Genomic DNA, 22,881 nt, shown 5'->3' with positions numbered 1-22,881 from the left:
GTATTTTTAATATTTGGCTTAATAAAATTAACCCATATTTTTGAAACTATAATATCTGCATGCCTATATACAGGTAATTTGGTAATACAGATAGTTTTTTCCTGCCTGAATAAATTACCATATATTACTGTAAGCATATTTGTGATTCCTATTGTGTTTTAATGTCCAAAGAGATACACAATTTTCTCCTTTGCTGACCATCGATTTCTGGGTCCATGTTGATGACAGGACCTACAGTTTACTTGGGCTGCCCGTCATGCACCAAGAGAGTCCAAAATTGTCTTTATATGTTAATGCAGAGCTACTTGAAGCATTCAAGGGATGGTCCGCAAATGCTGCCTGTGGACCTGACCAGAGCATCCATAGAACTTTACTTATCAGAAGCGGTGGCCCTACCCTCTGGGTGTAACATCATGACATCACAAGTCTAGCGGGCAGGGTCTGCACAGGGCGCATGTGCAGCATTAATGGCTGGTTTTAGGGGAGGGAAAGAGGGCACGTTGAGGAGACTTGGCCACCCCAAATGAGATGTTGCCACATTTTTTATTATTTCCCCCAACCATACGGCTTTTTTCGTGAGAGTCTCAATTTTGGAGCTGTGTCCCGGGCCCCTGGATCAGAAAGGTTCTCTGATTCAAGGAGGGGGTGGAGGGCGTTGTTTTGTGTGCAGTGCTGCAAGTGTCTCATGTGACTTTAAAAACTGGATTTTTAATTAGAAAAAAGTAAATCCCATCAGAGACCTGGAGACGATATGCCTAATCGGAAATGTTCACATCGCTACAGTGACAAAACCAAAACCATGTGCCACACCCCTCTGTCCCGACTCCCAAACGCAATCATTTTATCGATGGAAGGTATGATAAAAGAGTAAAATAAAACACGGACACATCTGTAAACTAATAAAGTATTAAGAAGTTCAAAAAGCTAAAGCCAACTCACAGCCAATCAGAGCATTGCAGTATTAAGTGTATATACAACCAGGAGCCAATACCAGTATTTGACTATTCACAGGGGCAGACAAATTTTAGCCAATCAGAGCATTGTAGTATTACAGTGTATATACAACCAGTAGCCAATTACAGTATAAGAGCATTTACAGGGACCGAACAATTTTAGCCAATCACAGCATAATAACATTCACAAGACAAAACCTATATACAGTATGCGGTTCGCACTTCTTGGCGCATCAGAAATCCTTCTGAACGACACAGAAGAAAACTTTTCTTAATCTATAATAGTTCATAACAGAGAACATTGCTGTTAATGAGGGTGTCACACATTTACCTTTATCACTTTCCCAAGAAAAAAAAACCAAGATACTGAAAATACAATTGATATGAATCATCACTTAATTAGCGGAGATAACACTGGAAAAATGTGGTCACATACGCTGCACTGAATGTGAAAGATACAAGCGAGAGAAAAGGAACATTTATTAATTGAACCATTAAGAAATATCCTTTATTTTAATTAAAGTCCTTCATGCTTTGACATTCAGCCAGATTTATTGTGACTAATGAAAAATAATGCAATACTATTACTAGCTAGTCCCAATGTTGAAATGCACTTGCAAATTTAATTAATACATGCACTGTCAGACCTCGTTTACATGCCACGTCTATGAGACAATGTAATAAATCCGGCACATTTCTATAGACCTTAATGCCTTTTTTATATATATAATTGACAAGGCTAAAGAATGCCTGCTGGTTCACCATTAACTTGGAATATGGGGAATGGCACGTTGATAAGGATATTGTTCTGAAGACAGCAGAGTCTTAATACACACTGTTGCATGAGTTATTTTATTTTCGGTTTTAAGAAGTTGCAGTTCATTTTTTAAAAAGCTAACAAAGAAAAAAACGTAACTTTGTTCCAATATTTTATTTTTTCCACCACGACAGATCAGCCATACTCATCTGCGTAGATGGTACTGACCCAGAGCAGAAATATTTACTAGTTTGTTGGTCCACTCTATGCATGCACCAGCATTTTCATATACAGTATGCACAGGCTGCTATATGGAAAAACTATAGAACTTAAATAACAATTATGGGGTACAGTGTCAGAGCGGGGCATGAAGGCCCCACCGGGAATGCAGTGGTAGTGGTCTACATTTAAGGGTTCTTGCAAGCCACCATAGGGAGGTCAACCATTGCATGCAAATAACAATTTTCTTTTATAAAGGAAGAGACAGGGCTGTCAAGACCACCCACTTTGATTGGCACTAGGGTGAATCTTGGTGTAGTTTTAACAGAAAGAAATTAAGCACCCAGGTTCATCCATGATCCTACTCTATGAAGTTACTGACACTCTAGTCATAGAGTAACAATATATAACTGGAGTGTTTGGTCTGGAACCTGAACCTGAGAGCAGGGGGTGTGTGGCCCTTTGGTAATGGGGCCAACCTGGGATTTCCCTGTACCCCTGTGGGCCAATCCGACCCTGCTGGGGTATGCCAACGTTTTAATTTTTTTTTTTAGTTTACTAAATATATGTCCTTGCAATTCAGTTATATGTGTTTATTCTGAGAACTTCTCATATTCATTTAAAAAAAAATCAATAAAATGTTAGAAAAAGAGTCACCACTTTTTGGGGCATAGCAATGAATTATTGGGAATTTGGTCTTGATCATTATAATTTTTTATCACGATAATAGAAAATTAAGGATCTCAAGGATTTACCAATATTCACATGCAGGGGCAGGGCCACCGGTAGGGTTAGGCCCATACTTGCAATGCATGAAAGTTAATTAGATCATTTTACTTTTGCATTCAGGACCCAGATGCACTATTGTTCTTACACAGTCATCAATCTACAGCTCCCTGTACTCGTAAATTGTGTGATCTATTGGCCTATAGACTGATGATGGGTTAGCTACCAGGCCAAGAACGGGAATGTTTTGCAATCTGGAGCTTTGAAAATTCAGCCTTTTAGCATAGATTTTGGTGGGGGACACTTTGGAGTTTGTGAACAGTGTGTGTGTGTGTGTGTGTGTGTGTGTGTGTGTGTGTGTGTGTGTGGTGGGGGGGGGGGGGGAGGCAGCAGATACTGTATCTCCAGTATGTATATTTCTTGCAGTTCCCCATACACACTCCCTGGTGAATCTTAATATTTTGGGTACCCACCATCCCCTGGAAATACATATATATATATATATATATATATATATATATTTTTTTTTTTTTTTTTTATATATGGGTTTATCATTTATAGCACTGTGTAATCCATACATACTGTATACATGTTGTGTTTTTAGAAACAATAAAAAGTGCAACTAAAGCAAAATCAATGAGGGCTTCAGTTAAGAGTTCTATGGTATATACCCCTCAGTCATAGACTTTCTTCTGTATGTAACATCAGCTTCATTAAAATCGACACCCATGGGTGGATCCCAGAAAGCTAGATAGACTGGCTCACTGGGGAGCAGCGGCCATGAACATTGTATTTGTGACTGTATGGCTGATCGGGTATTGGAGCATTGACAGTGAAGGGTAACACTTGCAAATGCAATGTAATACACTGTTTAAATGGTGTATACTGGGAACTGTATACATTTACATTTCCAAGGGCCCTTGGTAGACTTCACCTACAGTATAATCATCAACAATAAACTATTATACTGGATAAATTACGTTCTTACTAAGAAACATAAGACTAGGAGATAATTCAAGATTAATGTTATCTTTGCTCTGCCTGGGCAGTAAATAACCCATAGGGGTAAGGAAGCAATTCCATCATAGATTGCTCCCAGTTGCTACAGAAAAATTAACTATGGCCCGGTATTGGGGAATTCAGACACAGTTATTCAGCTGCTGATCTAGTTGATGGTGAGAACTTGCTCTCTTTTGCCCAAATCACCAAGCAGCACAGAATGGATAGCAAGCAAGAACATATCCTTTAATTACCTACATACAGTATATATTTTATACAATGGAGTCGTTGCAACAAATGTGTGTACCCTGTGCATTCTACTCTGAACAACACTGCATTGGGCATAAATTATTAAACCGGTTTCCAGAACCAAAAGTCTACATGCACTAAATAAGTAAATGGATGTTTGCAACTCATTGCTCACAAACGTGGATTCCATATGCATTTGTAATAATAGGGACACAACTCTATGTCATATATTCAACACAGGCATGCGTGAGGCACCTGCTATAGACGACGGAGAGGTATAAGCAGAGGAGAATGAAACGCGACTGATTCACCATAAAAACATCTGTCTACCGCTAAAATCGACAATTTCCGTAACAGATATTGAACTTCATTCCGAGTTGATCGCTCGCTAGCTACTTTTTGCAGCCGTGCAAATGCATAGTCGCTGCCCAAGGGGGAGTGTACTTTCGCTTTGCAAGTGTGCGATCGCATGTGAAGCCAAGCGGTGTGGAAAAGTTTTTTGTAGTTTCTGAGTTGGTCTGAACTTACTCAGCCCTTGCGATCACTTCAGCCTGTGCGGTCCCGGAATTGACGTCAGATACCCGCCCTGCAAACGCCTGGACACGCCTGCATTTTCCCTACCACTCCCGGAAAACGGTCAGTTGACGCCCATAAACGCTCTCTTCCTGTCAATCTCCTTGCAATCAGTTGTGCGAATGGATTCGTCGCTAGAAGCATTGCACAGCAACGATGCTGTTTTGTACCCGTACGACATGTCTGCGCATTGCGGTGCATACGCATGCGCAGTAGTAACCTGAACGCTGAGCTTCAAAAAACGGCAGCGAGCGATCAACTCGGAATGAGGGCCAATATGCAGCAAGAAAGATAATACCAAGACATATAAACAGTCAGTGCGATATAAACAGTTTTGTATATTAGAATAGAAATAAAAACATTCAACTTACCCCTTACTGTAGGTGCCTTTAAGCAGAAGCCTTCTGAAATGAGGAATCAAACAGGCAGATTCTGTACATTTCAGCAAATATTATCCTAGAAAAACAAAAAAAAAAAACAATATAAAATATGAAAACTTGTAATTTCATCGCTTAGATGAGTTTATCATATTGCAAACTATTATCAGTCATAAGATATGATTTACATGTTAATTCTAATTGTACTGACTTTCCATATTTAGAACTGTTATCTTACTACATAACTTTTTTAGATATGAGAAATGTTTATTATGCTGATTTCTGATCTTGTATGTATAAACGGCTTATTTGAAACCATCTAGACACACTTGGATAATGTTACATAAAATACATTGGTACAAGAAACTAGGAAAAATATTCTATATACTGTATTTCCAAAACTTATATAATTTAATGAAACAAAAAAAAAAAAATCAACTGAATTATGCTGCTGCTTTCATTGATATTTTGATAACACTATTCCCGGTAAAACATGGGGTCCGAAAAATGGCTGTTTTTCGGATCACCGATTTTTTTTTACAGCCTATCCAGATGGATCACCTGTAAAAAAAAAAAAATAAGAATTTACTTACCGATAATTCTATTTCTCATAGTCCGTAGTGGATGCTGGGAACTCCGAAAGGACCATGGGGAATAGTGGCTCCGCAGGAGACTGGGCACAAAAGTAAAAGCTTTAAGACTAGCTGGTGTGCACTGGCTCCTCCCCCTATGACCCTCCTCCAAGCCTCAGTTAGGATACTGTGCCCGGACGAGCGTACACAATAAGGAAGGATTTTGAATCCCGGGTAAGACTCATACCAGCCACATCAATCACACCGTACAACCTGTGATCTGAACCCAGTTAACAGCATGATAACAGAGGAGCCTCTGAAAAGATGGCTCACAACAATAATAACCCGATTTTTGTAACTATGTACAAGTATTGCAGACAATCCGCACTTGGGATGGGCGCCCAGCATCCACTACGGACTATGAGAAATAGAATTATCGGTAAGTAAATTCTTATTTTCTCTGACGTCCTAGTGGATGCTGGGAACTCCGAAAGGACCATGGGGATTATACCAAAGCTCCCAAACGGGCGGGAGAGTGCGGATGACTCTGCAGCACCAATTGAGAGAACTCCAGGTCCTCCTCAGCCAGGGTATCAATTTTGTAGAATTTTACAAACGTATTTGCTCCTGACCAAGTAGCTGCTCGGCAAAGTTGTAAAGCCGAGACCCCTCGGGCAGCCGCCCAAGATGAGCCCATCTTCCTTGTGGAGTGGGCATTTACAGATTTTTGGCTGTGGCAGGCCTGCCACAGAATGTGCAAGCTGAATTGTACTACAATTCCAACGAGCAATAGTCTGCTTAGAAGCAGGAGCACCCAGCTTGTTGGGTGCATACAGGATAAACAGCGAGTCAGATTTTCTGACTCCAGCCGTCCTGGAAACATATATTTTCAGGGCCCTGACAACGTCTAGCAACTTGGAGTCCTCCAAGTCCCTAGTAGCCGCAGGCACCACAATAGGTTGGTTCAGGTGAAACGCTGAAACCACCTTAGGGAGAAACTGAGGACGAGTCCTCAATTCCGCCCTGTCCGAATGGAAAATCAGATAAGGGCTTTTACAGGATAAAGCCGCCAATTCTGACACGCGCCTGGCCCAGGCCAGGGCCAACAGCATGACCACTTTCCATGTGAGATATTTTAACTCCACAGATTTAAGTGGTTTAAACCAATGTGACTTTTTGGAACCCAAAAACTACATTGAGATCCCAAGGTGCCACTGGAGGCACAAAAGGAGGCTGTATATGCAGTACCCCTTTTACAACGTCTGAACTTCAGGGACTGAAGCTAGTTCTTTTTGGAAGAAAATTGACAGGGCCGAAATTTGAACCTTAATGGACCCCAATTTCAGGCCCATAGACACTCCTGTTTGCAGGAAATGTAGGAATCGACCCAGTTGAATTTCCTCCGTCGGGCCTTACTGGCCTCGCACCACGCAACATATTTTTGCCAAATGCGGTGATAATGTTTTGCGGTTACATCCTTCCTGGCTTTGATCAGGATAGGGATGACCTCATCCGGAATGCCTTTTTTCCTTCAGGATCCGGCGTTCAACCGCCATGCCGTCAAATGCAGTCGCGGTAAGTCTTGGAACAGACAGGGTCCTTGCTGAAGCAGGTCCCTTCTTAGAGGTAGAGGCCACGGATCCTCCGTGAGCATCTTTTGAAGTTCCGGTTACCAAGTCATTCTTGGCCAATCCGGAGCCACGAATATAGTGCTTACTCCTCTCCATCTTATCAATCTCAGTACCTTGGGTATGAGAGGCAGATGAGGGAACACATACACTGACTGGTACACCCACGGTGTTACCAGAGCGTCTACAGCTATTGCCTGAGGGTCCCTTGACCTGGCGCAATACCTGTCGAGTTTTTCCCAACGGTTTATAATCATGTGGAAGATTTCTGGGTGAAGTCCCCACTCTCCCGGGTGGAGGTCGTGTCTGCTGAGGAAGTCTGCTTCCCAGTTGTCCACTCCCGGAATTGCTGACAGTGCTATCACATGATTTTCCGCCCAGCGAAAAATCCTTGCAGCTTCTGCCATTGCCCTCCTGCTTCTTGTGCCACCCTGTCTGTTTACGTGGGTGACTGCCGTGATGTTGTCCGACTGGATCAACACCGGCTGACCTTGAAGCAGAGGTCTTGCTAAGTTTAGAGCATTGTAAATGGCCCTTAGCTTCAGGATATTTATGTGAAGTGATGTCTCCAGGCTTGACCATAAGCCCTGGAAATTCCTTCCCTGTGTGACTGCTCCCCAGCCTCGCAGGCTGGCATCCGTGGTCACCAGGACCCAGTCCTGAATGCCGAATCTGCGGCCCTCTAGAAGATGAGCACTCTGCAACCACCACAGGAGGAACACCCTTGTTCTTGGTGACAGGGTTATCCGCTGATGCATCTGAAGATGCGACCCGGACCATTTGTCCAGCAGGTCCCACTGGAAAGTTCTTGCATGGAATCTGCCGAATGGGATTGCTTCGTAGGAAGCCACCATTTTACCCAGAACCCTTGTGCATTGATGCACTGAGACTTGGCTCGGTTTTAGGAGGTTCCTGACTAGCTCGGATAACTCCCTGGCTTTCTCCTCCGGGAGAAACACCTTTTTCTGGACTGTGTCCAGGATCATCCCTAGGAACAGAAGACGAGTCGTCGGAACCAGCTGCGATTTTGGAATATTGAGAATCCAATCGTGCTGCCGCAACACTACCTGAGATAGTGCTACACCGACCTCCAACTGTGCCCTGGATCTTACCCTTATCAGGGAATCGTCCAAGTAAGGGATAACTAAAATTCCCTTCCTTCGAAGGAATATCATCATTTCGGCCATTACCTTGGTAAAGACCCGGGGTGCCGTGGACCATCCATACGGCAGCGTCTGAACTGATAGTGACAGTTCTGTACCATAAACCTGAGGTACCCTTGGTGAGAAGGGTAAATTTGGACATGAAGGTAAGCATCCTTGATGTCCCGAGACATCATGTAGTCCCCTTCTTCCAGGTTCGCAATCACTGCTCTGAGTGACTCAATCTTGAATTTGAACCTCTGTATGTAAGTGTTCAAAGATTTTAGATTTAGAATCGGTCTCACCGAGCCGTCCGGCTTCGGTACCACAACAGTGTGGAATAATACCCCGTTCCCTGTTGCAGGAGGGGTACCTTGATTATCACCTGCTGGGAATACAGCTTGTGAATGGCTTCCAAAACTGTCTCCCTGTCAGAAGGAGACATCGGTAAAGCCGACTTTAGGAAACGGCGAGGGGGAGACGTCTCGAATTCCAATTTGTACCCCTGAGATATCACCTGAAGGATCCAGGGGTCTACTTGCGAGTGAGCCCACTGCGCGCTGAAATTCATTGAGACGGGCCCCCCACCGTGCCTGATTCTGCTTGTAAAGCCTCAGCGTCATACTGAGGGCTTGGCAGAGGCGGGAAAGGGTTTCTGTTCCTGGGAACTGGCTGATTTCTGCAGCCTTTTTCCTCTCCCTCTGTCACGGGGCAGAAATGAGGAACCTTTTGCCCGCTTGTCCACGAAAAGACTGCGCCTGATAATACGGCGTCTTCTCATGTTGAGAGGCGACCTGGAGTACAAACATGGATTTCCCAGCTGTTGCCGTGGCCACCAGGTCTGAAAGACCGACCCCAAATAACTCCTCTCCTTAATAAGGCAATACTTCCAAATGCCGTTTGAAATCCGCATCACCTGACCACTGTCGTGTCCATAACCCTCTACTGGTAGAAATGGACAACGCACTTAGACTTGATGCCAGTCGGCAAATATTCCGCTGTGCATCACGCATATATAGAAATGCATCTTTTAAATGCTCTATAGGCAATAATATACTGTCCCTATCTAGGGTATCAATATTTTCAGTCAGGGAATCCGACCACGCCAACCCAGCACTGCACATCCAGGCTGAGGCGATTGCTGGTCGCAGTATAACACCAGTATGTGTGTAAATACATTTTAGGATACCCTCCTGCTTTCTATCAGCAGGATCCTTAAGGGCGGCCATCTCAGGAGAGGGTAGAGCCCTTACAAGCGTGTGAGCGCTTTATCCACCCTAGGGGGTGTTTCCCAACACACCCTAACCTCTGGCGGGAAAGGATATAATGCCAATAACATTTTAGAAATTATCAGTTGTTATCGGGGGAAACCCACGCATCATCACACACCTCATTTAATTTCTCAGATTCAGGAAAACTACAGGTAGTTTTTCCTCACCGAACATAATACCCCTTTTTGGTGGTACTTGTATTATCAGAAATGTGTAAAACATTTTTCATTGCCTCAATCATGTAACGTGTGGCCCTACTGGAAGTCACATTTGTCTCTTCACCGTCGACACTGGAGTCAGTATCCGTGTCGGCGTCTATATCTGCCATCTGAGGTAACGGGCGCTTTAGAGCCCCTGACGGCCTATGAGACGTCTGGACAGGCACAAGCTGAGTAGCCGGCTGTCTCATGTCAACCACTGTCTTTTATACAGAGCTGACACTGTCACGTAATTCCTTCCAACAGTTCATCCACTCAGGTGTCGACCCCCTAGGGGGTGACATCACTATTACAGGCAATCTGCTCCGTCTCCACATCATTTTTCTCCTCATACATGTCGACACAAACGTACCGACATACAGCACACACACAGGGAATGCTCTGATAGAGGACAGGACCCCACTAGCCCTTTGGGGAGACAGAGGGAGAGTTTGCCAGCACACACCAGAGCGCTATATATATACAGGGATAACCTTATATAAGTGTTTTTCCCCTTATAGCTGCTGTATTGTTTATACTGCGCCTAATTAGTGCCCCACTCTCTTTTTTAACCCTTTCTGTAGTGTAGTGACTGCAGGGGAGAGCCAGGGAGCTTCCCTCCAATGGAGCTGTGAGGGAAAATGGCGCCAGTGTGCTGAGGAGATAGGCTCCGCCCCCTTATCGGCGGCCTTATCTCCCGTTTTTCTATGTATCCTGGCAGGGGTTAAATGCATCCATATAGCCCAGGAGCTATATGTGATGTATTTTTTTGCCATATAAGGTATTTTTATTGCGTCTCAGGGCGCCCCCCCCCAGCGCCCTGCACCCTCAGTGACCGGAGTGTGAAGTGTGCTGAGAGCAATGGCGCACAGCTGCGGTGCTGTGCGCTACCTTATTGAAGACAGGACGTCTTCTGCCGCCGATTTTCCGGACCTCTTCTGCTCTTCTGGCTCTGTAAGGGAGACGGCGGCGCGGCTCTGGGACCCATCCATGGCTGGGCCTGTGATCGTCCCTCTGGAGCTAATGTCCAGTAGCCTAAGAAGCCCAATCCACTCTGCACGCAGGTGAGTTCGCTTCTTCTCCCCTTAGTCCCTCGATGCAGTGAGCCTGTTGCCAGCAGGACTCACTGAAAATAAAAAACCTAATTTAAACTTTTACTCTAAGCAGCTCAGGAGAGCCACCTAGATTGCACCCTTCTCGTTCGGGCACAAAAATCTAACTGAGGCTTGGAGGAGGGTCATAGGGGGAGGAGCCAGTGCACACCAGCTAGTCTTAAAGCTTTTACTTTTGTGCCCAGTCTCCTGCGGAGCCGCTATTCCCCATGGTCCTTTCGGAGTTCCCAGCATCCACTAGGACGTCAGAGAAAAACCCTTTTCCCTAAAGCACACAGGTTCAGTGAAACCTGTGTGTTTTCGTGTGAAACAACCCCGTTTTCGTACGAAAATGGGTCTGTTTCCGAGGATTTTGCTTCGCCTGCTGGAGGCAGGTGAAACAAAATCCCCAATAAACCGGCACGTGCCGCTATTTATCGGGGCTAATTAGCTAGCCCCTGACGGGACTTATTGGATATCCCCCTTAGGTAATTTACCGGGGCTAATAGTCCTGCCGGGGGCTAGCTAATTAGCACCAATAAGCCGCGGCAATGCTCTGACCTAAAGAGCTTACACTCTTTACGTGTGCATGTTGTAAAACAGGTAATGTAAAGAACTTTTTTTTACTGGTTGTAATATTTCAGCATTTAGCAGACTTAAATAAATTTACTTTACTGCATTTCCATTCCAGAAAATCATTACACAAGAACCTATAGTAGTACCATGTAGACACATTCGGTTACTTAGAGAATAAAATATGCCAGTTGCATGAAATATTATATTTAATCCTACAGCATAACTGCCGACGTTGCCAACAGGTAGTTTGGCACAAAACAGACAACACCACAATCTCACCAAACAACGTGCTTTATTTTTTTTTGACCTTTTGGTCACTGAAAACCGTGACTACCACTAAAAAATAGTGACAGATGGCACATAAGTATTTGGAAGAAGATTTACATACAGTAGCCACTACCTAACTCAAAGTGGCAGTAGAACAACACTGACGCTGTGATGGGGTGTGGATCATAGGGTCGACAGTAACTAGGTCAACAGTCATTATGTCGACCACTATTGGTTGACAGTGACTAGGTCGACACCTGAAATAGGTCGTCAAGGCCATTAGGTCGACATGATAAGGTCGACATGGGGAAAGGTCGACATGAGTTTTTTAAATATATTTTTGGTGTCATTTTCTTCGTAAAGAGACCGGAAACCCCAATTAGCGCACCATGTCCCATCGAATGGCTCGCTTTGCTTGCCATGCTTCGGGCGAGGTGCCAAGTGCAGGTTACTAATCCAATCGTAGTCCACGTGGATTGTAAAGTATGAAAAAGTTACAAAAATTAAGAAAATATGAAAAACTCATGTTGACCTTTTCATGCGTCGACCTTTGCTATGTCGTCCTAGCTACCATGTCGACCTAGTGACCATGCCAACCTAATGCATGTCGACCAATAGTGGTCACCCTAATGAGTGTCGACCTAAGTGCTGTCGACCTAAAGACCAGATACCTTGTGATCCTAGTATCTTGTCATGTGCTTGCTGGAACAAAATATCTTTATGCTACAATTGAATCAACAGTTTACACAGCAAAGTAATGTGAGATAGTTCACGGTAACATTTGCACTTCATTCTTCAGTCGTAGGTTTGAAGCACAGAAAGTGTGAAAATGTCAAGAAAGTACACAGCTGCAAAAACTCAAGATGTAAGGAAACTTGTAGAAACTTGTAGAAGTAACAAAGTTTTCGTAGTTTAAAACTTGTAGGCGTAACAAAGTTTTTGTAGTTTAAGAGAAACATGTAAAACAAAATAATTATTATGTTTAACTCAAATCTTATATTCTTAAACACTTGGACAAGAAGAAAAAAAATCATGCAAGTTGGGTTTCATGACAGAATAAAGCCATTTCACAGGGGTGCAGAGTTAGGGAGATGAAACCTTTATGTTTTGCTTATAGTCTTTAATTAATGTTTCTATAGATAGATCTAGACTCAGTGGTGTAGGTCTGGTGCTCTGAGGCTTACCTACATACTGTAGGACTAGAGATGTCCGGATTGGTTCTCCAATCTACTTGACTTATGTTGATTCAAACCAAAACCCAGTCCAGACCCCCAAGGAGATCTGATCCGAACTGAGTCCCCATTCCAATCTTCCTGTGTTTCGGAATTTGGATTTTTTTTATTGATTTTTATTAGAGATGTGTGGGTTCGGATTTACCTGGATCTCAAAACAACATCTTATTGGCTCTCGGATGTCATTTTTTTTGGATAGCCAACAAGAAAAATCCAGATACATCCTAACTTGCGTTAATTTTCGCGTTAAAAATTGATTAAATCTGTTTGATTATCAATATTGTTTATTGGTTTTAAACTAGCCAAATAAGAACCAAAACACTTGAGGGTGGTTTTGTCAAACCAACACATGTTTTAGAAACAAAAACAAAACATGTGGTTTCAAGCACATCTACATAGGATCTCCAAGTACATCTCCAAGGACATACTGCAGGATCATATTTAGGATTCCATCGTTCTATCATGATGCAGTAATTTCTATTTGGCTACTTTCAATAGTTTGGAGGTGACCCTTTTTAGCAATTCCAAACAAGTATTCTGCAGATAATAATTCATTTGTCCACTTGGGGCAATATTGTCTTCAGTTTGAATTTCACAAAAGAGCAACATACTGCAGAAGCTTTCAGCATTCCTTTGAAATAAAAGTAGAAACTCAGACAAAATCTGGAAGAAGAAGAACAAGAGGAGGAGGAGGAGGAAGAAAAGGAGGAGGCAGAAGATGAGGAGGAGGAGCTTTCACCATTCATTTGAAATAAATGTAGAGACTCAGACAAATTCTGGAGGTAGAAGGAGAAGAAGAAGAAGAAGAAGAAGAAGAAGAAGAAGAAGGAGGAGGAAGAGGAGGAGGAGGAGATGTCAGCATTCCTATGAAATAAAAGTAGATACTCAGACAAAATCTAGGAGAAGAAGAAGAGGAACAATAGGAGGAGGAGGAGTAAGAAAAGGAGGAGGGGAAGAAGGAGAAGATGAAGCATTCCTTTGAAATAAAAGTAGAGAAAATCTGGAAGAATCATTTAATAGATCAAGAAACTGCAAACAGTAGGTGTAGTATTTGATGTTGATTATAAAAAGTAAAGACATGTTTTGTTAAATGCAAGAAAGCCAACATGTTTTCCAATATCAATTTCTTTGCTTACCTCCTACTTTGAGCCATCAATGCTCGTAGGGGGTAATTCAGATCTGATCACTGGGCTGCTAATTTTGCTGTCCTGCGATCAGATAGTCGCCGCCTCCAGGGGGAGTGTAAATTTGCTGTGTAAGTGTGCTATCACAAGTGTATGCCGAGCTATGAAAATTTACTTTGTGCAGTCTGTGCGCAACCCAGGACTTACTCCTCCAGTGCGATGAGAACAGGCTAATCTGAGCCAGAGCTGACATCAGACACCCTCCCTGAAAACGCTTGGTAATGTCTGCGTTTTCCAGACACTCCCTGTAAATGTTCATTTGCCAACCACAAACGACCTCTTCCTGTCAATCACCTTGAGAACGCCGGTGCGATCGGATTTTTTGCACCATCCCATCGCTGACCTGCGATGCCCGTTGTTGTTGCCGGACGTGTGTGCGCATTGCGGTGCATACGCATGCGCAGTTAGGACCTGATCACCCACGGTGCGAAAACGCACAGCAGCGGTCAGATCTGAATGACCTCCATAGTCATGTTATAATCATTGTAAAGCTATAGTTGTCCATTGAAGATAACCTGTACTGCATTGTGCATTCACGGTACAGTAAATGACGTATGATTGTAGACAGGGCCAGAAACAGAAATCTTGGGGCCTGGCACAGTCATATTTCTGGGGCCCCCTCAAATTATTATTTTTAGATATATGTATACATATATATACCACTATTGCATTTGATATTGAGGAGAGTGCCTGATTTGAAGTGGTGGATATTCGGTACAATTGCACCTGTACAGAGCACCCCGTTGTTGGATCATATGGTGAGAGTGCGGAACTCTGGATCTATATATAGTAGTGATGTGCACTGGAAATTTATCGGGTTTTGTGTTTTGGTTTTGGATTCGGTTCCGCGGCCGTGTTTGGATTCGGACGCGTTTTGGCAAAACCTCCCTGAAAATTTTTGGTCGGATTCGGGTGTGTTTTGGATTCGGGTGTTTTTTTACAAAAAACCCTCAAAAACAGCTTAAATCATAGAATTTGGGGGTCATTTTGATCCCATAGTATTATTAACCTCAATAACCATAATTTCCACTCATTTCCAGTCTATTCTGAACACCTCACACCTCACAATATTATTTTTAGTCCTAAAATTTGCACCGCGGTCGCTGGATGACTAAGCCAAGCGACCCAAGTGGCCGACACAAACACCTGGTCCATCTAGGAGTGGCACTGCAGTGTCAGACAGAAATGGCAGATTTAAAAAATAGTCCCCAAACAGCACGTGATACAAAGAAAAAAAGAGGTGCACCAAGGTCGCTGGATGGCTAAGCTAAGCGACCCAAGTGGCCGACACAAACACCTGGCCCATCTAGGAGTTGCACTGCAGTGTCAGACAGGATGGCACTTCAAAAAATAGTCCCCAAACAGCACATGATGCAAAGAAAAAAAGAGGTGCACCAAGGTCGCTGGATGGCTAAGCTAAGTGACCCAAGTGGCCGACACAAACACCTGGCCCATCTAGGAGTGGCACTGCAGTGTCAGACAGGATGGCACTTCAAAAAATTGTCCCCAAACAGCACATGTAGCACACATATGGATAGTATACTTGACGACACAGAGGTAGAGCAATGGACTACTGTACCGTACTGCTCTATATATACTGGTGGTCAACAAAATTCTGCACTGTCCTCCTACTATATACTGCGCACAACTAAAATGCAGCACAGGTATGGATGGATAGTATACTTGACAACACAGAGGTATAGCAATGGACTACTGTACCGTACTGCTATATATATACTGGTGGTCAGCAAAATTCTGCACTGTCCTCCTACTATATATTGCGCACAACTAAAATGCAGCACAGGTATGGATGGATAGTATACTTGACGACACAGAGGTAGAGCAATGGACTGCTGTACCGTACTGCTATATATATACTGGTGGTCAGCAAAATTCTGCACTGTCCTCCTACTATATACAGTGGCAAACGCAGGATTTGCATGGGGGGGTTTCCAGAACTGGGCGGAGCCAATCACGGGGGAGGGGACTGAGGTGACCCAGTATATGCTGGGTCCGTAAATCTAGTGTGTCTGTGTGTGTGTGTGTATATATATATATATATATATGTAAAAAAGAGATAGTACAGTGCCACTTGTGAGGTTAAAATCTCAGTAAAAACTATACGATTGTGTTTAAAAACTTCCGTTATAAAAGCTTTACGCCCACTTAACCTTAAAAAGGTGTCAGCCCACCCCTAAAAATACAAAACTGGTATGGTAATGTTAAAAAGGTATAAAATTGGGGGGATAGGGGTACCGGCGACGAGTGTGGCTAAAAACTATGTTTTTAAAGCTTAAAGTTAGGAGCCAAAAAATGTTTCTTTTAAAATTTAAAATTTTTTAATATATATGAGAGTAAAAACAGTTTCCAAGAATGGTTAAAAAACAAGCATAAAAAAACTTTTTGTCCATAAATAAGCAGTAAAAATACACTTAAAAGGATAGGAATTCAAAAAACTTAGCTTGTAAAATGTGGGTGGTCAGTATAGGCCCAACGCGTTTCGTCTCAACAGACTTCTTCAAGGGGTGAAGAAGTCTGTTGAGACGAAACGCGTTGGGCCTATACTGACCACCCACATTTTACAAGCTAAGTTTTTTGAATTCCTGTCCTTTTAAGTGTATTTTTACTGCTTATTTATGGACAAAAAGTTTTTTTATGCTTGTTTTTTAACCATTCTTGGAAACTGTTTTTACTCTCATATATATTAAAAAAAATTAAATTTTAAAAGAAACATTTTTTGGCTCCTAACTTTAAGCTTTAAAAACATAGTTTTTAGCCACACTCGTCGCCGGTACCCCTATTCCCCCAATTTTATATATATATATATATATATATATATATATATATATCTACACACACATATATATATATATATATATATATATATATATATACATACACACACACATTCATATACACGGGTGGTCTTCAGTATGCCGGCGGTCGGGCTCCCGGCGACCAGCATACCGGCGCCGTGAGCCTGACCGCCGGCATACCGACACTTATTCTCCCTCGTGGGGGTCCACGACCCCCCTGGAGGGAGAATAGAATAGTGTGGCGCGCGTAGCGTGGCGAGCGCAGCGAGCCCGCAAGGGGCTCATTTGCGCTCGCCACACTGTTGGTAAGCCGGCGGACGGCCTCCCGGCGCCGGTATGCTGGTTGCCGGGAGGCCGGCCGCCGGGAGATCGTAGTGAACCCATATACAAATATACATAGCATATTAAACATGCATACATATATATATATATATATATATATATATATACATACACACACATACAGTACACATATATATACACATGTGTATATATATATATATATATATATATATATATATATATCATATGTGTGTGTGTGTGTGTGTGTGTGTTTATATGTATGTATGTATGTATGTATGTATATACATGTGTATATATGTAGGCACATGGATATATATGTACTATAATTAAAATAAAGTAAACTTTTATTGCACTTACATGTGCCACCAGGAAGACAGCAGGCTGCAGAGGACGCTAGACAGTCATTAATAATACTCATGCAGCTTTTTTTAGTGGAGGGGGGTTTATGGGTACTCGGAAACCCCCCCTGGGTGCGCCACTGATATACTGCGCACAACTAAAATGCAGCACAGGTATGGATGGATAGTATACTTGACGACACAGAGATAGAGCAGTGGACTACTGTACCGTACTGCTATATATATACTGGTGGTCAGCAAAATTCTGCACTGTCCTACTATATACTACAATGCAGCACAGATATGGAGTGTTTTTCAGGCAGAGAACGTAGATATTTTCAGCACACTGAGCACATATATTTGCAGCACACTGAGCACAGATATTTTCAGCACACTGAGCACAGATATTTGCAGCACACTGAACACAGAAACTGAGAGAACGCAGCCACGTCCTCTCGCTATCATCTCCAATGCACGAGTGAAAATGGCGGCGACGCGCGGCTCCTTATATAGAATACGAATCTCGCGAGAATCCGACACTGGGATGATGACGTTCGGGCGCACTCGGGTTAACCGAGCAAGGTGGGAGGATCTGAGGCTGCCTCGGAACCGTGTAAAATGGGTGAAGTTCGGGGGGGTTCGGATCCCGAGGAACCGAACCCGCTCATCTCTAATATATATAGTGCAACTGAATTTGCTGTGCTATATAAGAAACGGTTAATAAAGAAATATATATTTATCTTTACACATCTCCTATATAATAGCCCAGATCTGTGACTCTGTGCCTGTTTGTATAATGCTGGGTGTGGCTAGGAGCTCTCATTGGGTTAGCAGCAGGTCTATCACACCCAGTCCACAGCTGATTGGGTGAGAAATACCCTCCCACACAGGTTACATCCAATGGGAGGCTCTGCCCTTTGTCTGCTGTGTGTTCCCAGAGCAGGATTAACAATGGGGCTGATGGAGCTGCAGCTCCAGGTCCACACCCCAAAATAGGCCCACTGCATCTGCAGCAGCATACCCTGCAACAATTTACACATAAAAATCGGTACAAATTTGAAAAGGGGGCGTGACCCTTTTCCTATACTTTCAATGGAAGTTTGGAGAGCCAAAAATCGGTACTTACCATAAAAGAAAGTACTGTAGCTGCTAAAAACGTACAGCTGAAGGGTATGCCACTGCATTTGCAGCAAGTCTCTGCGCTGTAGCTAGGGAAAAAACCCAAAACCTTTTACTGCAGTGTCCTATGTCCTGCTGCCAGTCCGCCTGCCCCCTCCAGCATCAACAATCCCCACTCCCTAGCCGCGGCGCAGGTGGAACAAAAGCTGCTGCGGCGACCGCCATAGATGTGCATGAAAGTGGCGTAGCAGAAGGCTTTCATAGCCCTCCCTGCGCCGCATACTCTCTGAACCCCAGAGCCTCCACTGCACGTGATATCACAGAAGTGCCTCCACACCACAGCCGCGCCCAGATCCCCAGAGGCCCTGACTCCGCAACACAGCACCTGGGCTGCCGGCCTGGAAGCCTCGAGATGGCTTATGTAATGGATAGAGTGGGTGATATCGCGGAGGGTAATGTTTGGACGCTGAATCAATGTAAAAGGTGACAGTGCTGTGCAGTGCAGTGGGTGTGCAATGTCACTGACACTGCACAGCACTCTCACCTTTTACATTGATTCAGACAGTCAGTCAGTTCTGCCAGCCAGTGACTATTGTTAGCGCTGGTGTCCCAACATTACAGGGAAGCAGACGCACTGAATAAACTACAGCTCCCAGCAGCCATTAGCGCCGAAGTATTCTGGCGCTAAGGGCTGCTGGGAGCTGTAGTTTATTGAGTGCATCTTCTTCCCTGTAATGCGGTGCGTTGGGACACCGGCGCTAACAATAGTTACTGGCTACTGTGCGAGTCTCCGGGAGAGCCACTGCCAAAGGGAGGACAGCAGCTTAGCTGCTTCCAGGAGGAGAAGCAGGAGAGGCATTACCCGCCCCTCCCCCACTCGCAGTACCTCCGGGCCCCGTCCGCGGCACCCTCTCCACCGCCCACGGTGGCTCCAAACATCCACCACACAGCACCCGCCCCTCCGCCACTGCGGCACAACCACACCACCCCACCCGCAGCACTCCCGCAACTGCTCCTCCCCCACCCGCGAGACCATAGTATCCAACACATGCTGCATAGAAGGGTTGCGCTAGTACCATCTTAACTCTGTGTTTCCACATATATAAATATGTACAGTATATTTGTCCTTCCTCCTCCACACACCACAGTCTGTATCTCCCCAATGACTCCATGCTGAATTCCCAGATCCCTCACCCCATCCCAAAGCCCTGTATCCCCTCACCAATCCACTGTTACCCCGGGGAGAGAGTCACCTGTGCTGCACTCCCAAGTATCCAGTCCCTCACACCGCACAGCAGGTACCATGCAGCCCTCACACCCCACCAGAAGAGACCGGCGAAAGGTATGGGAATCCTGCCTAGCGGAGCATCTGCCATGTCCCGTAACTGCCTGCAACCGAGCTGGAAGAGTGGACGCACACCGCATACAGCTCACTGCCCTATTTGGACAAGACAGCTCACATCCCTGCTGGGCACTAAGCGGTGTATCTTTGGGGCCCCTCTGGTCCTTGGGGCCCAGTACAAGTGTCCCCTTTGATCCCCCCCTGTCACCGGCCCTCATTGTAGATGCCCAGAAAAGCTCATCTTTGGTCTTACCACTTCCTATATGTACAGTATCTGGCACAGTATAATATCGCTGCACAGGCACTGCCTGCTGTCTCATATAGTAATGCTCAGACATGTTAAATGTACTGTTTTTACCTTAACATACTGCACATTTCTGTAATTTAATCCACAAAGGTGCGAAGACCCTAAGGCTTTCTGTATGTAATGTGCTGATTTTGTGTTATGTATTTCTATTTTGTGTTATGTATTTCTATACTAGTGTCTACATCCTTGAGAAAGATTCAGACATTTTATCTGGTTGTAATCAGTATTTAAATGTTAGGCTCATAAAGCACAGCATCAGAAGGCCAAATGTTTGCACCCTTTTCAAACATAAGCCAAAACCCTTGGGTTTTTTGCTGTGAACGCACATTGAAACAGGTCTGGCTTATATCTGAAAGAGTCTGACTTGGGTCGTGTCTAAGTGAAATTTAATGGGGGGGGGGGTAGCAGGGGGATCAGGAAGCGGGTGCCGGGCAGCAGAGAGATCAGGGGAGCGAGGGCGGGAGCCGGGCATCCGAGGGTTAAGGAGGTGGGAGCCGGAGGCGGAGACTCAGAGTGCTGGCAGCGGTGGACGGAGGGGAGCAGCTTAAGCAGAAAGGGAGTGGCGGCGGCTTCAGACAGTCTCAATGGTGTTGCCCGCCGGCCGCCAGGATATGTAGGGGTGGTAGCAGCAGCGGTCCGCTTCCCCGGCGGCAGCCGCCGCCGGGAATACAGACCGGCTGGCTGTTTGAGCAGAGTGGACGGGGCCCAGAGTGGACGCTCTCTTTACGGGGTAAATGCAGATTTGTGATGTGCCGCGAGTCGGCTTTGTAAATGAACCACACTTTTTAATTTTTTTAGCTAATCATTGAAGTGAATCCTAATATGCCATAACATTAAAAAACCTGACACCGCAAAAATATTTTGAAAATGTCTATCAGAACATTAAAAACTATCAGTTATTGTTGAACTATAAGTACCAAGGCTTGGTGGGATTTGTAGTTCAACTACAGCTGGAGAGCTACAGGTTGGCAATGTGTAGTTCTTGCTTTTAATTCTAATGCCAATCTGTAATCTATGAGCCCAAGCTTACTTATACCCCTTTACCACCTACGAGCACGGGTCGCAGCCGGGAGCCTGACACGGGAGCTGCCCGGCTGCGACCCGTGCTCAGCCCCTTTCCCATCAGCAGTCACCAGCCCCGCATATTGCCGGGTTGGTGACGCTGCTAGTGACGCGGCAGGGGTGGCGCTGGGAAATCACATGATCTCCCAGCGCCGCCCTTCCATACAGTGTAAACGGGAGCCGTGTCGCATCGACATGGCTCCCGTTTACACTACAACCCTACCCGGATCATTCCCGTATCCTACCCAGGTAGATAGCCGGGTAGGATTCACGGGTCACTTGATCCGGATTTTTGCAGGGGGACCTTTCTCCACTTGCAAAAAACATGGGTAAATGCGCCCCCCCCTGTATATTTACTTGTGTTTTTTGAGCTAGTGGAAAAGGGGTATACCTGTGCAAACAGTTGCAGCATTTACACAATGTTTATTATAGTTTTTATTGTTCAATGCAGCCAACAATGCCACAGTTCCTGATAAGAGATGTGCCAGTGATCAAAGTGACCGTGTGTCTGGAGAAGATGAAATCGATGCCCTGGCATCAGGACTTTCAGTGATATGCTTTTGACCCTCCCAATATTCCAGTGCATTTAGACCAACAGTGTTTGTGCGGGGGCTGCAGAGCTAACACCTGTCTTTGTTTAGTAACAGCAAATAAGTAATTTGTATCTATTTATAACGGAGCAGCTATTGTACTGTATCATGTATTTGAGTACACACGCAAAATACTGTATAGACAAGCTGTATCAGACATAAATCAGAATGAAATGACTCAAAATAAGAAGATATCATTTGCTGTATATTGTGATCACTAAAGTTCTAGCTGTGCTATCTTTACCATATTATATTGTTATATTGTTGTATTACACTAAGGACCCTATTCAGTAAGGATTGTAAGTTCTGCTAAACAGAATTTGCGTTGCCGCCCCCCTCTCGCCCCGTGAGTGCCTCTGCCTGTAAATCAGGCAAAGGCATTCACATTTACTCCAGGTCCCCCGAAGTAAATGCAGGAGAATGCGCAGGACAGGTCCACCGAGACAACGCAAACATTTCGGTTAGATCACAATTTGTGATCAAACCTGAATTAGGCCCTATATGCTATATTTAAGTGCAATTATGACGTAAACTGATCGTTATGGGTGTTGTAAGTATCTTGTAACATCAACCTGCCCAAACTCTGGCCCTCACATGTAGGAGACAGGATGGGCCTCACATGTAGGAGACAGGATGGGCCTCACATGTAGGAGACAGGATGGGCCTCACACGTAGGAGACAGGATGGGCCTCACATGTAGGAGACAGGATGGGCCTCACATGTAGGAGACAGGATGGGCCTCACATGTAGGAGACAGGATGGGGCCACTCCACTTGGACACCTACTGTTAATTCGAACAATCGCCACGTTCTAATAATGCTACGCTGAAGTGCTATTATCATATCAGTAGTGTAGGGAGGAAAGTAAGGAGGTGTTGCTGATGTTTACTGTTTAATGCCACTCAAAGGGGGGACAATTTATTAACATTTCTACTGAGAACAATTGAAAGAGTTGCCCATAGCAATCAAGCAGATTCTAGCTATCTTCATAG

The 22,881-nt window shown here is 44.4% G+C and overlaps 1 protein-coding gene across 2 annotated transcripts in view; it reads right to left on the bottom strand.

The window, feature by feature from the left end:
* The window catches only part of CNTN5 (contactin 5), a 2,165,994-nt gene that overhangs the window by 1,704,398 nt on the left and 438,715 nt on the right, over positions 1-22,881 (bottom strand). For both annotated transcript variants that reach the window (XM_063951497.1, XM_063951498.1), the window contains exon 2: positions 4,848-4,932. The gene's annotated coding sequence lies outside the window, so the exon portion shown is untranslated. The remainder of the gene's footprint in view (positions 1-4,847; positions 4,933-22,881) is intronic.

The sequence above is a fragment of the Pseudophryne corroboree genome, chromosome 2, assembly GCF_028390025.1.
Source record: "Pseudophryne corroboree isolate aPseCor3 chromosome 2, aPseCor3.hap2, whole genome shotgun sequence".
NCBI lineage: Eukaryota > Metazoa > Chordata > Amphibia > Anura > Myobatrachidae > Pseudophryne > Pseudophryne corroboree.
The sequence above is the reverse complement of the archived record's forward strand: the minus strand, read 5'-3'. Positions and strand labels throughout refer to the sequence as shown.